The sequence below is a fragment of the Mytilus californianus genome, unplaced genomic scaffold (genome assembly GCF_021869535.1).
Source record: "Mytilus californianus isolate M0D057914Y unplaced genomic scaffold, xbMytCali1.0.p SCAF_8, whole genome shotgun sequence".
NCBI lineage: Eukaryota > Metazoa > Mollusca > Bivalvia > Mytilida > Mytilidae > Mytilus > Mytilus californianus.
In genome coordinates, this window is record NW_026262734.1 from 51,514,438 (window position 1) to 51,532,937 (window position 18,500).

Consider the following 18,500-nt stretch of genomic DNA (forward strand, 5'->3'; position numbering starts at 1 on the left):
ACAGTTGAAACATGAACATTAAATCTACAAGCTAAATCTTGCTCAAATAAACCACACTTAAGCCTGCACAGAAACATAAACAACTCGTCTATTAAAACCATCATGGTCCTTTGTCTGGAAACCAACAAATTAATAGTATCAGTGGCTTTATAATAATAGCTGGTCATTGAATTAGCAGCTGGTTGAACATAATTAAAAAAAGCCAAGAACAAAGCATAAGTTGAAAAACCTGTATAAAACATAATCATTGCATCATCATTAGAAAATCTGCACACCCCAAAACGTTCTATTCTTAACTTCTCCTTTAACTGCTTAATCTCTTCATCTCTCTCTATCAACTTTCTCTCTAGTTCTTTCTCTATGTTTTCAGCAACCACACTGAAATTCACATTATTCAAATTATTTAATTAATGCAACAGCAAAAGAGGAGGAAACCAAGAGCGGAAATTTACAATGGTGTTTGAAAACAAACAAAAAAATACTCCAGAAAATACTCAGTACTTACATTTTGTTTGAAACATTCAATTTCACCAGTTACATGTAATTGATGTGGAGCAAAGCAAGTTATATCTATAATAATTATAGATAATTCCATATAGTTTAGGACATCCCTTTTTCACATGTATTCCTTTGCAATGATAAATACAAATAGTTCTATGTCAATATTAGAAATTATGTTACCAAAATGTCAGATGCATTGCTCTTGGGCACTGCCTATTCATGGTAGGGCCCTAATTAATTGATTTATCATACCTAGGATTCCTCAAATTCTTCAGATTCTTGAATATCTTCTTCCTGGTTTAACTGGTGCTCCTCTGACTGAAATAAGAATTAATGAGTCAAATGAACAATCTACATGTAACTGGCTATCCTTCAAATACACATAATGTAATGTCTAAGGTCATGATTACAATTTACATGTGACAAAACATCAAGGGCCTCATAAAATGGATAAAATTATATTTTCATGGGATGATTTTATAACTAACTTTTATCGTGACTATGTTGACTCTAGTCTTATTTAGTAAACTGTACAAATTTCAGTTACATCCTGGCATTCATCCTAATGAGAAATTCTGACCAAATTCATAATATTGTATGATTTGTACACTGACTTTTCATTTATAATGGAATAAATTTTTGCTGAAATAACATTTTTAGATTCAAGATTAAAGTACTTTAATCAACATTTAAATATGAAGTACATGTACATGTACATGCATCCTAGTCAATGCTACATTGTCGTGAATATACATGTATATTATTACTATATACAAGTAAGAATATGTGATATGAGTGCCAATGAGACAACTCTTAATCCAAGATACAGTGTACCTGGTAGTTAAACATGTTTAAGTAAAGCAACTTTAGTACATGTACACATGCAGAGTTCTCAAAATGTGGTGGTCCTAGGGATTTGACCACCACATTTTTGGGAAGGACCAACACAATTTTGGTAATTTGCAATAGAAATGATAGTGAGGACCTGCAGATTTTCTTCAAGGACCACCAGGTGAAAAAAGATTTCAAGAACTCTGCACATGTCAATGTAAATATTTCTGGTGCTCATTTCATGTACTATTTATTTCATGTCTTGTTTGTCAGTTTGATGTACTTGTATGTCCTTTTGAATATATTCTTGGACATTTTTATTCTACCATGGATTTCCAACTTTTTGACACTTTTGTGTTTTCATTTAGAACTAATTGTTGGAGTGTTTTAATTCTGTTTACAGTGCATTTGAAATCCCATTCCTTAGATTAAAAAGAACAGCACCATGTGGTATTCATACGACCACTTCAAATAATGTCATATCAATTTACAAATTATAATTTATATAATAAATTCACTAACAATACTATCCAACAATGTCTCATTCTCTGACTGCAGTTTTGGCTTCTTGTTTGGTGTGATGTGTTTAAACAAAGCTCTTCTTGGGGTGAAATCTCTTGTCCAACTGAACACTGTTGGTACAGCATCTGGTTTCAGAGTTTCCTATCTGGTGTCCACTTGAAATCCTCTTTTAAGAAGTGCAAGGAACACACAAATGTGTATGCATTGATCTAAAATTGAACAATTGTATTTAAAGTATATAAATGATATAAAATAAACATGTATTTATGTCTATGGATGGGTTGTTGTCTCTTTGGCGCCTTCCCCATTTCCATTCTCAATTTTATTTATATCATATACATGTAGATGACGGTGAAAGATTGTTTCAATGTTTAAAAAATATATGATAATTTCACATTTAAATTAAAATCAATCTATTAATTTGCGAAGTGGAATAACGAGTGGCTGTAAACAACCAAAATAAAAACTTCAAAGATGCTGATTACCACAAAATAAATATTGAGTAATTGAACAGAGTATTATTTCATAAATATGCGCTGTCATCGTTTGATTGCAATACAAAATATAATTCACCAGAAAAGCCTGGGGTTATTGGCTAAACAATACCTCAAACAATCATGAAACTCGCATATCAAAAGAGTAATTTATTCAAATCTTGATTAAAGCCTGGCATTCACAATTATAATATGAAATACATGTAAATAATTTGATAGTTACCTGAAATAAAAAATGTTTTAAAAGCAAAATGACTGCATACATATACATTACTATCTTAAGCATGAGATATTTTTGACTGGCATGATCTATTTCCACATCAAACAGTCCGGCTGCATGGGGATGTCTTTCAAATCATCCAAAATGATCTTTAATTGCAAACTAATATTTCATAACAATATTGACCAGCAATATTGGTAAAAGTTTGACAAACAAAAACCATTTTGAGAATAATTTTTGTATTCTTATGAAGATGTTCCAGCATCAACCGTCACACATTGTCACAAGGCCAGGGTAAGTTGATGATCCAGCATCTAAAAAATGTAAACTGCTGATGGGTAAAATGGCAATCCTGTATTAAACATTCAAAGTTTCATTATTAATTTTATATATTTTATATAATGATTACAACAACTTAATTAATACATATACATATCTTAAATCTATTTTTTAAGGAATGAGAATACTGGTATACCAATATTTGCTAAAATTAAAACTAGGTGTCATTTCATGATTTGGTCATGCCATCTGTTTTTCATATTATAGCGACATTCAGACATACATTGTATTAACTATTTTAATCATTGTAGTCAAAATAATTATGGGGAAAAAATGATAGAATAGGGAATCACCAATGCATGACTGGAGCTGCCCCCTCCTTAGAAAAGTTCTAGATCCACCACTGGTTATACATGTAAATATTTGGTCTTGTAGTTGCCACAAACTTACATATAAAATAGTAATTGTAAATAATAGTTTAATATACATGTACGTCATGGATCCTGATTGAATCACAGCTGAGCAAATTATATTTTTTTTATATTAATGACTATCCATACTTAAGATAGTTCTCATTTATAGTAATTTGTATTTTTGTTGTGGCACTGCAGGAGTAAAAAAATACAATTATACTGATTTTTGTATATTGTTAAACATGTACACATGCACATTGTCATTGAATGGAATCTGTATTTAAAGTCTTTTATAGCACATTTCAACATTTCTCATTCGAAAAAGCATGCAGTTTTGTTGTTCAGTTTTATTTATAGAAACCTGAAAACACAATATTATATACAGATGTGCGATAAAAATAGATGAAATAAAGGTAGGGCGAAAATAGGTCACCAGACGATACAACTTCTGTTTACAAAAAATAAACAATATCTTATTAATATTTTTTTTTGTTTTTGATTTTATGTGAAAGAAAAAACTCCGTGTATGTGGTGATATAGCGGTAGCAAATAGTTTTGAAGATTCTGCAGGTTAAGGTTCATGTGGACCCTTCGTCTAAAATGGCTGCATTTTCACCTCAAATTTTACTCTGAGTACAGACAAACCTGTGCATCTGGAAAAGTTTTAAGGCATAGCATGCCCTAGATAAATAAAATTCAAATATATTTTATGTTTTAGAAAATTAAAAACTTAACCGGATTTTGCAGTGCACTTTTTTTCATTCCACCAGAAGGTGCCAAAATAAACAAAGTTGGGAAAGAGGTTTGAGAACTTCCCCACAGGTAATAATTGAAGTGAACTGTTTTGATTGACATGGACAATAGATGGACAATAGATACCTGACAATAATTGGTGATTTAAACTGTGTACCTGAGTGGACCATATCAAGTGAAACTCAACTGTTTGTTAATTTTATCATCTTCTGCAGGGACGAAAAAAAGTGCAATGCTAAGGGAACAGTCTTTATTTATCAGCTGAGGGGGTCGGTTCATTTTAGGAGGGGTCACTACCAAAAATATCATACAGCTGGGGGGGGGGGGGGGGGGGGTTGCCATCAAAAATTTTATTTGACTGGGGGGGTCACACAATGAAAGTTTTTATGTCTGACAAGCATATAAATTGTTGACAATATTGAAGTGAGTGTGCAATCTTTAAAATAATTTCTGTCATTATTAAATCTTTGGTCATGTACAGTGAGCACTAGAAGGATGCCTAATTTCTCAAGGATAGTGAATCTGATCACTCCTTATCACAGTCATCTGTTATGGTTCATTGTCCCATGGAACTATTTTATTCAATATAATAGTTCCATGATTATCCATAGGACAAGTAGGATGTGGAAGTTTACAATCCGACTTATCTCAAGATTAACAACTGTATAAAACATTTGTCTCTAGCAGTGTCTAGTTTTGACCACAGGAAACATTGAGTTTTAAAAGTTTCTGAACATGTGTATTACAACTTTCTGAAGTGTTCACATCATTTTGATGCGATTTCTTAGCAGTCAGGATTCTACTTCGTCAAAATTATCTCCCCATTACGCCAGTTCATTTTTACAATTGTAAAAATGGAAGCCATTGTAGGGATGACGCGCTGCCAATTTAGCTCTTGAAAACCGATAAATTTATCCACATAGCATCATTACGATCCTTATATGCCAGTTGTATTTTAAAAGACAAATGTATCTACTAGCTTATGAGCATCAGTTAATGTACTTGTCTGCATTCAGTCAACTTAAAACTATTGTCTGATCGGTTGTCAGATGGAATTTTCGAAAATTCATAAACATTTAAAAAAATTCTAATTCAATATTTCGTGGAAGGGCAGACTAAACATTTTCAGTGGTTGAAGACTATTAACCCTAGATATCACACACAAAAAATGAAGTTTTTTCGAAAATATGCATTTTTAAGATCCAACTTAAAAGTCTGTCGTCAAGTACTTTTAGTAAAAATTTGCTATTCAAACACACCTACTCTGTTTTTGTGATTCATTAGAAAGGTATTTCACTTGACCCATATATTTCATTTTTTTAGTACTGTGTATTTTCGATGTTATAAAGTCAACCTGTAGCCTTGATATATAAAAATGATAGAATCTGAAGCGAGATGATGTATCAAATACTTTTGCTTTTTACGTTTTCAAGACAAAATATTCAACTCAAACACGCCCTAACATAAAAAGGTGCACTCGATTTTCTCTATTCGATGCAATTGTTACCCATTTTTTGGAAAATTTCTTGAGTCACATAATGGAAGGGCAGAAACGAAAATTAAGGAACAAATAGATTAATATGTTCTACGTCCGTGGTATTATTTGTTTTTAAATCGGAGGTTATGCATCTTTTAGATCCAACTGAATAGACACCCATGTCGTCGACTTGATATCTTATTGTTCTGCTTAATTATGTAATAGTAAATTGAAAACTTATGCAAATGGTGTTTTTATGATAAAATACTTCGTAATTTAGCCGAAAACTGTCATTTTATTTGTTTCTATTAACTTTTAAACTTTTTGTTACTATAGTAAACATTACAGTAAGCATTTATCGCCTTCTCTAACAAAGAACTTCGATTCTTTTGTTCTATTTCAACTGGGTTTCCGCCTGTTAGGATGATATAGGACTGTAAAAGGTGTGTACGTTCTAAAATCATTTGTCGTGAAATATGTATTATTATTTTATGAAATTATTTCAAAGATATCGAATAATAAAAAGAATTTTTAATGTTCAAATCGAGGGTCCTTGTTGGGCAGCATGGCAATCACACACACAAAACAATACACATCGGATTTCGTAAAACATTTTCACATTGAAATAAAATATTGAATGTTCATATAATTATTAACCTACATAAATATTTCTTTATCTCAAATAAATCATGTTCATTTTTGTACATATTTGATCCAGGAAGGATTAGAACCATACAATTAGTAATATTTGTAATGTGTTATTTTCAGTTGCACTTCCAAGAGTGGGATTGAAATAAAAAAAATAACTATATGATGAGAAAATTAAAATCCAAAAAACATTTACAAAACTTCAAAATTTTAATAAAGACATTAAAAGAATTGAGCCATGTTTTCTCTTTTTTTTTAATGTTTTTTCATTCACAAATAATTCTGTGTCAGACAGTAAATTTACATTTATTCATAACAGAGGGAAATTCATTATTGAAAGGTTATACATAATATTGTAGAATTATAGGTTGCATTCAAATAAATTGGAACAAAGAATTTTCTGTTTTTTTTTTCTTTTTACCTCATTCCATTCATTTATAATAGCACATGCTCATGTATATAAACAAATTAGGCTAACTGTGCTTTTAAAAGCTTAACTTTTTAAGAATTAGCAGTTTCAAAATCAGGGACAATCTGTATTAAGGTATGACTTCATTCTGTTCATAAAGGTTCAAGTAAAAAAGCAATATATATTTGTTTTCATTTAAATGCTCATTTTGTCCATTTTTCTTCTTGCATGTGTCAGCTATTCATATTCGAAAGAAGGAAAAAAAAAAACAAGAAGAAAAACTCTATTGTATACTCAGGGTTTTCTCAAAGAAGAATACAACAGAAAAATGTTTTCTAAAATCAGTTGCATCAGCTTCAAAATAAAGAATATGGAAGGTCATGATGAAACATCAGGCAATATAATATTTACAGAATATCACTTACTAATGACTGCTAACCAGACAAAGTAAATTATCTTTATCAAATTAATTAGTTCAAGCTACTTATACATGTTATATAAAATAACAGAACTATAGTGTAGAATGTATTATGAAATATCAGTTCAAAATCAAAGAAAATGAGTACTGCAATCAAGGAAAACCCCTTTATGTCGTATTCTGTTACGGATAGTGTCAATGTCCACATACTTCTCATAGCTATTTTTCAAGTCAATGCCTGCAACTTTTTACATTGTAGCTTGCAGTCATCATCTTCTCCCAACTGTTAATCGATAGAGACTTTTAATGTGAAAAATTTAAACCGACCCCCTCAGCTGATAAATAATGACCATTCCCTAATTCCAGTTAAGTTTGAAATTTTCTAAAACATACAATGCATTAGAAGTTTATTTATCTAGGGCATGCCATGCCTTAAAACTTTTCCAGATGCGCAGGTTTGTCTGTCAGAGTAAATTTTGAGGTGAAAATGCAGCCATTTTAGCCAAAGGGTCCACATGAACCTTAACCCTCTTGCTGCCGAGTTTTTTTCTTGCTTTGTCGCGCCAAAATCATCTTGACGTTTCATATCTGTGACGTTGCAAAACTTGTGCCTCTCTGTAGAACAGCGCTTTCCCGCGTCGATGTAGCCGTAATTATGAAAAGCGATGTAAAAGTAATTTTATGAAAACTATTGCTCTAAGATTGTTATAAACGATGTTTTTAATACACTATTATTTAAAAATGCAACTTTTAACCTTGAAATATAGTTTTTTTTTATCTTTCTTGTCTTTAAAAAAATGAAAATGATATACCCATTGCTACTAGCTTTATAAGCGCTTTCTTTGTCAAGTGAAATGCACAACTGATTCTTAACCACCTCTAAAATACTAAAATATATTTATCCTTGTTATTCGATTAGCTTAGTAAACCTTGTTATAATTGATAAATACAGTAAAAAAATCTCTCAAATATTTGTATAAACAAAACAACGGCCCCCAATAAAAATAAAAATAAAAACAATGCGTGTACAAACAAAAATAATTAAAAACTCCGAGCAGCCGATTCTATGGACTACTTCTTGTTGTAAAGTATCAAACGTGTCAGATTAAAATTTTCATTCCAAGCCTTGTTTCGGTAGGCGAGAAAATAATTTTTATAGACGTTATTATCCATATTCATTTTGTTTGTTTTTTAATCATGTTTTATTACTATTTTGTTGACCACATATTGCTCAAAATTTTAGAGCAATGTTTGAAAATGCGAATTTAAAAAAAAAACAGAAAAGCGTGGGAAAAAATCTCTAAAATTAATTTCTATTGTCTACAAATGAACCTGAATCAATAATAATTCATTTTCATTTTCTATGATGAAGTACAATCTTTTAAAATCTGTTGATTGATAAATTGTTCTCTTCTCAACGTTCAGTGGCAAGTATTTCATGCAAAATTAAGGACGTCTGAAATTTAACGTACAATAAATCTGTTGCTCAGTGGGTCCTACAAAGTAAAAGATCTGTGATGAATGGCTGAAAATTGAGGTTGCCACTGGGAAAGGATGATATGTAGGATAGGAAAGGAAATCATTGGGTCACCTACTAATTTAACATCCCCATTTCGAATGAAAATAAATATTTTAAGATTAGTGCTTCAGTGATGAAACGGGTATAAAATGTATTGAAATATCGTATGGCAATACAAGTATATCGGGTAACATTTGTGTACTTTTACAAAAAAAAATCTTCACTGAGAATTCAATCGCGGCATTTGAGCCCTAAAGTACGGAGCCCTGTTGGTCTCACACAGATTATAAAGTGTCTTTTAAAGTCCTGCGCTGAAGATGTGTAAAGTCTAGCGCTGGAGATGTAAAGCCTAGCGCTAGAGATGTAAAGTCTAGCGCTGGAGATGTAAAGTCCAGCGCTGAAGATGTCAAGTCTAGCGCTGGAGATGTAAAGTCCAGCGCTGGAGATCTAAAGTCTAGCGCTGGAGATGTAAAGTCAAGCGCTGAAGATGTAAAGTCTAGCGCTGGAGATGTAAAGTCCAGCGCTGAAGATGTAAAGTCCAGCGCTGGAGATGTCAAGTCAAGCGCTGGAGATGTAAAGTCTAGCGCTGAAGATGTAAAATCAATCGAATTATACGAATTCCAAACAAAAAGAAATTAGAAAATTCAGCAAAGAGTCAGAAACTCACTAAAATAAGTAAGAAAATACCAAAACGAGAATAAAAAAATGTATTGACGGAAGAAGAAATGAAGCACACTATGACCAGCAAACAACCATTAGATAGCTGATAGTGGGCAAAGCGAACCCTCAGATAACTGATAGTGGGCATAACAAACTCTAAGATAGCCTATAGTGGTCATAACGAACCCTCAGATAGATGATAGTGGGCATAACGAACCCTTAGATAGCTGATAGTGGGCATAAAGAACCCTTAGATAGCTGGTAGTGGGCAAAGCGAACCCTCAGATAGCTGATAGTGGGCATAACGAACCCTTAGATAGCGGATAGTTGGCATAACGAACCTTTAGAAAGCTGCATTCTGGTACAGGATTGTGTGAATGTTCGCCAACGTCGCCAACGTCGCCAACATTTACAAAATCATTACTGTTCGCCAACGTCGCCAACATCGCCAACATTTACGAAATCATTATTATTCGCCAACGTCGCCAACATTTACGAAATCATTACTGTTCGCCAACGTCGCCAACATTTACGAAATCATTACTATTCGCCAACGTCGCCAACATTTACGAAATCATTACTGTTCGCCAACGTCGCCAACGTCGCCAATCTTTATAAAATTAATACTGTTCGCCAACGTCGCCAACGTCGCCAACCTTTATTCTATTCTATTCACTATCAGCTATCTAATGGTTCGTTATGCCCACTATCAGCTATCTATGGGTTTTTCATGTCCAATATCAGCTATCTAATGGTTCTTTATGCCCATTTTCAGCTAGCTAAGGGTTCCTTATGCCCAATATTAGCTATCTAGGGGTTCGCTATGCCCACTGTCAGCTATCTGAGGGTTCGTTATGTCAACTTTTAGCTATCTATGGGTTCGTTATTCCCACTATCAGTTATCTGAGGGTTCTTTATGCCCACTATCAGCTATCTGAGGGTTCTTTATGCCCACTATCAGCTATCTGAGGGTTTTTTATGCTCACTATCAGCTATCTGAGGGTTCTTTATGCCCCCACTATCAGCTATCTAATGGTTGTTTGCTGGTCATAGTGTGCTTCATTTCTTCTTCCGTCTATAAATTTTTTTATTCTCGTTTTGGTATTTTCTTACTTATTTTAGTGAGTTTCTGACTCTTTGCTGAATTTTCTAATTTCTTTTTGTTTGGAATTTGTATAATTCGATTGATTTTACATCTCCAGCGCTAGACTTTACATCTCCAGCGCTTGACTTTACATCTCCAGCGCTGGACTTTACATTTCCAGCGCTTGACTTTACATCTCCAGCGCTAGACTTTACATCTTCAGCGCTTGACTTTACATCTTCAGCGCTTGATTTTACATCTCCAGCGCTTGATTTTACATCTTCAGCGCTAGATTTTACATCTCCAGCGCTTGATTTTACATCTCCAGTGCTTGACTTTACATCTCCAGCGCTAGACTTTGCATATCTCCAGCGCTAGATTTTACACATCTCCAGCGCTAGACTTTACATCCCCAGCGCTAGACTTTACATCTTCAGCGCTTGACTTTACATCTCCAGCGCTAGACTTTAGATCTCCAGCGCTGGACTTTACATCTCCAGCGCTAGACTTTACATCTTCAGCGCTGGACTTTACATCTCCAGCGCTAGACTTTACATCTCTAGCGCTAGACTTTACATCTCCAGCGCTAGACTTTGCACATCTTCAGCGCAGGACTTTAAAAGACTCTTTATAATCTGTGTGAGACCAACAGGGCTCCGTACTAAAGAAATGTATAACAGTTACCTTTTCTATGATTATTTATTAGGAATGCGATTATTATATGAGATATTCTGATTGAAAGATGTATGAAAAAAACGTTTAAAAAATTTCTCGAAAGTATGCAACATTTTACATGAAAATGACGAACTATATAATTAGTAAACACGTTAAATAAGTTGGTACTCTAGTACTAACAAGCTTATGATCCTGTATCATTTTTTGACATCCGTTTTAAGTTTACAAATAATGCATTTTATTCAGTTTGCTTCATTCCCGCCAAAATCGTCCTTTTGGCGCCGTCTTTTGACGTTGTCAGTGCCCCTCAGTATTGTGACGTTACCATGGACCTTTGACGTTCTACACAATCAACAAGATTTGTGTGTAGAAGCCATAAATGTCCCTTTGGCAGCAAGAGGGTTAAACAACGATGATCCATAACCTTACATTGAATAGTGGTACAGGGTCTCTTCTGATTGCCTGAATCCACGAGTTTCTCCTTGCACCAGCTTGAGGAAATCTGTGGAAAGAAACTTGATGGCGACGACCATTGCTCTTGCAGTTGGGGACACAACAATGTTGATCACTACCTTTCCCCATCTTGGATAATTCAAGGAAATCTTTCTCGTCCTCACTCATGGCGGCCATGTTTGTTAAAATGTTTACCGAATATAGCCTCGTTCTGAATTTTTAAGCGAGATTTATGAATATTCGTTGAGAAAGAAGTATTTGGGTACCTTCATGACGAATAACGGTAAAAAATCTTGCCAAATGACGTTAACGGTAATTTTTGGTGCATGACGATAAAATGTACATTTTCGTTATGACGATACAAAAAATGACTGATTTTGCACTTTAAATTTTTAACAAAAATAACGGTAACGGATAATTATTTGAGACCTCTGACGAATCACGACCGTTTGACGCCTGACGGAAAAGGGCATTCCTACCCTCTCTTATAGTATCTTAAATGATCGATTGTCACCCAGAATGTGTTGTATTCAAATGCATCATAACCAAAAAGGTTTAAATAACAATTTTCTTCAAAGCACATTAAAAAGTTCTTTAACACTTTTAAAATGAATCTTCAAATTTTTTTTTTACTTTTTTAATATAAAATCCAAATTTTATATCAGAAAAAGAAAACTGTTCTGATGTGCAGTTAATCAAAGACTGCTATAATGGCAAATTTTGCCAGTTAAAGTACTTGTTGGGGATAATTATGTCACAGCTTCTTGTTATAAATCTTGAAATCGGCTTTTTTCGTATATATTTATATAACTTAAATGAAAACGAGGCAACCAGAAGTCAAACGGAGTACTTAAGTTTGATAAAAATGAAACTGTAATAGTCAGCGGAGTACCCAGAATTTTGAAACAAATTTCACTCTTATGATAATATCATGTTTATTTTCAATATTGTATGGCATGATAAGTAGAAAGAAGCATTCATGGATAAGTTTTAAAAATGTTTTTAAGTTTCCTACTGCATGCTGTGAAGACCTGGCCAATGTCGGGTGTTTGTATTAAAAATTATAGGCCCCTTCCAAAATTTGTACCAAGATAAATGAAATTGTTCAGAAATTTAGGGTTCATCATAACCTTTTGGCTTATATGGCCGTATTTACATCACATATTTTACTCTGAGTACAGCCAAACCTGTGCACCTGGAAATGTTTTAAGGCATGGCAGGAACTAGATAATTAAATTTTAAATGCATTTTGTATGTTTCAGAAAATTAAAAACCTTTCTGGATTTTGCTATTCATTTTCTTTTTCATTCCTGCAGAAGGTGCCAAAATAAACTATGTTGCACTACAAAAGTCAAAAAGTCTGAAACGACCAATTTTTTGTCTGAATTTGCATGAATTTTTACTCGACATTCTTTCTTTGTCTGAATTATTTTTAAAAATTCTTAACATATTATGAATTTGTCTAATAAGGTTCTTGATTTTTCTTGACAAATGTCTTGACAGTATTAAAATTTAAACAATTTCTGTATTATCTGATAAGAATCTTGATTAGTCTTGACCAATTCTTGAATGTCTTAAATTTGTCTCGATCTGTCTTGACATAGTCTTGACATTCTTAATAATGTCTGAATATGTCTTGACATATTCTTGACTTTCTTAATAATGTCTGAATATGTCTCGACACATTCTTGACAGTCTTAAAACTGTATGAATATATCTCGACACATTATTGACGGTCTTAGAGATGTCTTGACACTATCCCAACAGTATAAATTTCACTTGAATTGTGTATAGACACGTTCTGCACTGTTTAAACACTTTCTTTTGCTGTTATATACTCATTTTTATTGCCGCTAAACTAAACTTAGAAGAATCAAGGATTTGTATAGTAAGATACCCTTTGGGTGCACCTATGTGGAAAACCCTGATTGACCCCTCATGTAGTTTAATTTTGATTTATTTTCTATTAAACGTTGAATTAAATTGTTTCCACTTGGAATAAATGTCGAAGTTACTGACAAACAAGATTTGAGATTTTTGCCGGTCAAAAAACTGCCAGTCAAATTTGCTTTACTAAAATGGGTGACTTGAGGCAGTTTTAAAATGTGACCATGTGTCTCTTTTGAACCCCACCATTCATCCTGTGCGTGTGTGTGGCTAAAACAAAGGGGGGGGGGGGGGATTTTCATTTGTTCCCATCTTGATTCAAAAACTTATTTATTTTTTTTTTTTAGAACAACCGAAAATATTTTTTATTCAAAATTGAGTGTTGAATTTCATAATTTTTCATAAAAACTGAATATTTGTTATACTTCCCTCCTGATTTTTTTCTCAAGAAATCATAGAACAAAAAAATTTTGAGATCTTAATTATGCGTGTCTGTTTGAGATCCATTTCATAAGACCAATTATTTCTAGAGAAATCATTGATGGGACCCTTTATAAATACATTTTTCTATTATTCCTGGAGTAGATTATAGTTTTCTTTTAATCTTTGGGAAATTATCCAATTTGTTTTTATTTTAAATTATTTCACTTCATAATTTTTGAAGAAGAAAATCCATTTTAATTCAAAATTTTTTAATAAAAATGATGATTTTCATTTTCATCTCTCAACAAACTTTTCAAATTGTAGTGGCATGGTCAGTCAACTGATAAGTTGCATGGCTGATTACATGTAAAGCAGTAATTTTCCATATGACAGTCGCGTGTACCCTGGGGTGTGTATAACTTATTTGGAATATCTTAATTGTATGGGGAACATCCTGTCCACGTGTAATACCTAATATATATTGCAACAGATGACATTACACAAATTTTCTTCTGTTAAATCAAGGATTTGTATAGTACGACTATACAAATCCTTGAAAGAATTAGGATACAATAATACTTTGCTATTTATAAAACCACATTTTGGCCCACTGTCAGCTATCTGAGGGTTCGTTATGCCAACTTTTAGCTATCTATGGGTTCGTTATTCCCACTATCAGTTATCTGAGGGTTCTTTATGCCCACTATCAGCTATCTGAGGGTTCTTTATGCCCACTATCAGCTATCTGAGGGTTTTTTTATGCTCACTATCAGCTATCTGAGGGTTCTTTATGCCCCCACTATCAGCTATCTAATGGTTGTTTGCTGGTCATAGTGTGCTTCATTTCTTCTTCCGTCTATAAATTTTTTTATTCTCGTTTTGGTATTTTCTTACTTATTTTAGTGAGTTTCTGACTCTTTGCTGAATTTTCTAATTTCTTTTTGTTTGGAATTTGTATAATTCGATTGATTTTACATCTCCAGCGCTAGACTTTACATCTCCAGCGCTTGACTTTACATCTCCAGCGCTGGACTTTACATTTCCAGCGCTTGACTTTACATCTCCAGCGCTAGACTTTACATCTTCAGCGCTTGACTTTACATCTTCAGCGCTTGATTTTACATCTCCAGCGCTTGATTTTACATCTTCAGCGCTTGACTTTACATCTCCAGCGCTAGACTTTGCATATCTCCAGCGCTAGATTTTACACATCTCCAGCGCTAGACTTTACATCCCCAGCGCTAGACTTTACATCTTCAGCGCTTGACTTTACATCTCCAGCGCTAGACTTTAGATCTCCAGCGCTGGACTTTACATCTCCAGCGCTAGACTTTACATCTTCAGCGCTGGACTTTACATCTCCAGCGCTAGACTTTACATCTCTAGCGCTAGACTTTACATCTCCAGCGCTAGACTTTGCACATCTTCAGCGCAGGACTTTAAAAGACTCTTTATAATCTGTGTGAGACCAACAGGGCTCCGTACTAAAGAAATGTATAACAGTTACCTTTTCTATGATTATTTATTAGGAATGCGATTATTATATGAGATATTCTGATTGAAAGATGTATGAAAAAAACGTTTAAAAAATTTCTCGAAAGTATGCAACATTTTACATGAAAATGACGAACTATATAATTAGTAAACACGTTAAATAAGTTGGTACTCTAGTACTAACAAGCTTATGATCCTGTATCATTTTTTGACATCCGTTTTAAGTTTACAAATAATGCATTTTATTCAGTTTGCTTCATTCCCGCCAAAATCGTCCTTTTGGCGCCGTCTTTTGACGTTGTCAGTGCCCCTCAGTATTGTGACGTTACCATGGACCTTTGATGTTCTACACAATCAACAAGATTTGTGTGTAGAAGCCATAAATGTCCCTTTGGCAGCAAGAGGGTTTAACAACGATGATTCATAACCTTACATTGAATAGTGGTACAGGGTCTCTTCTGATTGCCTGAATCCACGAGTTTCTCCTTGCACCAGCTTGAGGAAATCTGTGGAAAGAAACTTGATGGCGACGACCATTGCTCTTGCAGTTGGGGACACAACAATGTTGATCACTACCTTTCCCCATCTTGGATAATTCAAGGAAATCTTTCTCGTCCTCACTCATGGCGGCCATGTTTGTTAAAATGTTTACCGAATATAGCCTCGTTCTGAATTTTTAAGCGAGATTTATGAATATTCGTTGAGAAAGAAGTATTTGGGTACCTTCATGACGAATAACGGTAAAAAATCTTGCCAAATGACGTTAACGGTAATTTTTGGTGCATGACGATAAAATGTACATTTTCGTTATGACGATACAAAAAATGACTGATTTTGCACTTTAAATTTTTAACAAAAATAACGGTAACGGATAATTATTTGAGACCTCTGACGAATCACGACCGTTTGACGCCTGACGGAAAAGGGCATTCCTACCCTCTCTTATAGTATCTTAAATGATCGATTGTCACCCAGAATGTGTTGTATTCAAATGCATCATAACCAAAAAGGTTTAAATAACAATTTTCTTCAAAGCACATTAAAAAGTTCTTTAACACTTTTAAAATGAATCTTCAAATTTTTTTTTTACTTTTTTAATATAAAATCCAAATTTTATATCAGAAAAAGAAAACTGTTCTGATGTGCAGTTAATCAAAGACTGCTATAATGGCAAATTTTGCCAGTTAAAGTACTTGTTGGGGATAATTATGTCACAGCTTCTTGTTATAAATCTTGAAATCGGCTTTTTTCGTATATATTTATATAACTTAAATGAAAACGAGGCAACCAGAAGTCAAACGGAGTACTTAAGTTTGATAAAAATGAAACTGTAATAGTCAGCGGAGTACCCAGAATTTTGAAACAAATTTCACTCTTATGATAATATCATGTTTATTTTCAATATTGTATGGCATGATAAGTAGAAAGAAGCATTCATGGATAAGTTTTAAAAATGTTTTTAAGTTTCCTACTGCATGCTGTGAAGACCTGGCCAATGTCGGGTGTTTGTATTAAAAATTATAGGCCCCTTCCAAAATTTGTACCAAGATAAATGAAATTGTTCAGAAATTTAGGGTTCATCATAACCTTTTGGCTTATATGGCCGTATTTACATCACATATTTTACTCTGAGTACAGCCAAACCTGTGCACCTGGAAATGTTTTAAGGCATGGCAGGAACTAGATAATTAAATTTTAAATGCATTTTGTATGTTTCAGAAAATTAAAAACCTTTCTGGATTTTGCTATTCATTTTCTTTTTCATTCCTGCAGAAGGTGCCAAAATAAACTATGTTGCACTACAAAAGTCAAAAAGTCTGAAACGACCAATTTTTTGTCTGAATTTGCATGAATTTTTACTCGACATTCTTTCTTTGTCTGAATTATTTTTAAAAATTCTTAACATATTATGAATTTGTCTAATAAGGTTCTTGATTTTTCTTGACAAATGTCTTGACAGTATTAAAATTTAAACAATTTCTGTATTATCTGATAAGAATCTTGATTAGTCTTGACCAATTCTTGAATGTCTTAAATTTGTCTCGATCTGTCTTGACATAGTCTTGACATTCTTAATAATGTCTGAATATGTCTTGACATATTCTTGACTTTCTTAATAATGTCTGAATATGTCTCGACACATTCTTGACAGTCTTAAAACTGTATGAATATATCTCGACACATTATTGACGGTCTTAGAGATGTCTTGACACTATCCCAACAGTATAAATTTCACTTGAATTGTGTATAAACACGTTCTGCACTGTTTAAACACTTTCTTTTGCTGTTATATACTCATTTTTATTGCCGCTAAACTAAACTTAGAAGAATCAAGGATTTGTATAGTAAGATACCCTTTGGGTGCACCTATGTGGAAAACCCTGATTGACCCCTCATGTAGTTTAATTTTGATTTATTTTCTATTAAACGTTGAATTAAATTGTTTCCACTTGGAATAAATGTCGAAGTTACTGACAAACAAGATTTGAGATTTTTGCCGGTCAAAAAACTGCCAGTCAAATTTGCTTTACTAAAATGGGTGACTTGAGGCAGTTTTAAAATGTGACCACGTGTCTCTTTTGAACCCCACCATTCATCCTGTGCGTGTGTGTGGCTAAAAAAAAGGGGGGGATTTTCATTTGTTCCCATCTTGATTCAAAAACTTATTTATTTTTTTTTTTTTTAGAACAACCGAAAATATTTTTTATTCAAAATTGAGTGTTGAATTTCATAATTTTTCATAAAAACTGAATATTTGTTATACTTCCCTCCTGATTTTTTTCTCAAGAAATCATAGAACAAAAAAAATTTTGAGATCTTAATTATGCGTGTCTGTTTGAGATCCATTTCATAAGACCAATTATTTCTAGAGAAATCATTGATGGGACCCTTTATAAATACATTTTTCTATTATTCCTGGAGTAGATTATAGTTTTCTTTTAATCTTTGGGAAATTATCCAATTTGTTTTTATTTTAAATTATTTCACTTCATAATTTTTGAAGAAGAAAATCCATTTTAATTCAAAATTTTTTAATAAAAATGATGATTTTCATTTTCATCTCTCAACAAACTTTTCAAATTGTAGTGGCATGGTCAGTCAACTGATAAGTTGCATGGCTGATTACATGTAAAGCAGTAATTTTCCATATGACAGTCGCGTGTACCCTGGGGTGTGTATAACTTATTTGGAATATCTTAATTGTATGGGGAACATCCTGTCCACGTGTAATACCTAATATATATTGCAACAGATGACATTACACAAATTTTCTTCTGTTAAATCAAGGATTTGTATAGTACGACTATACAAATCCTTGAAAGAATTAGGATACAATAAT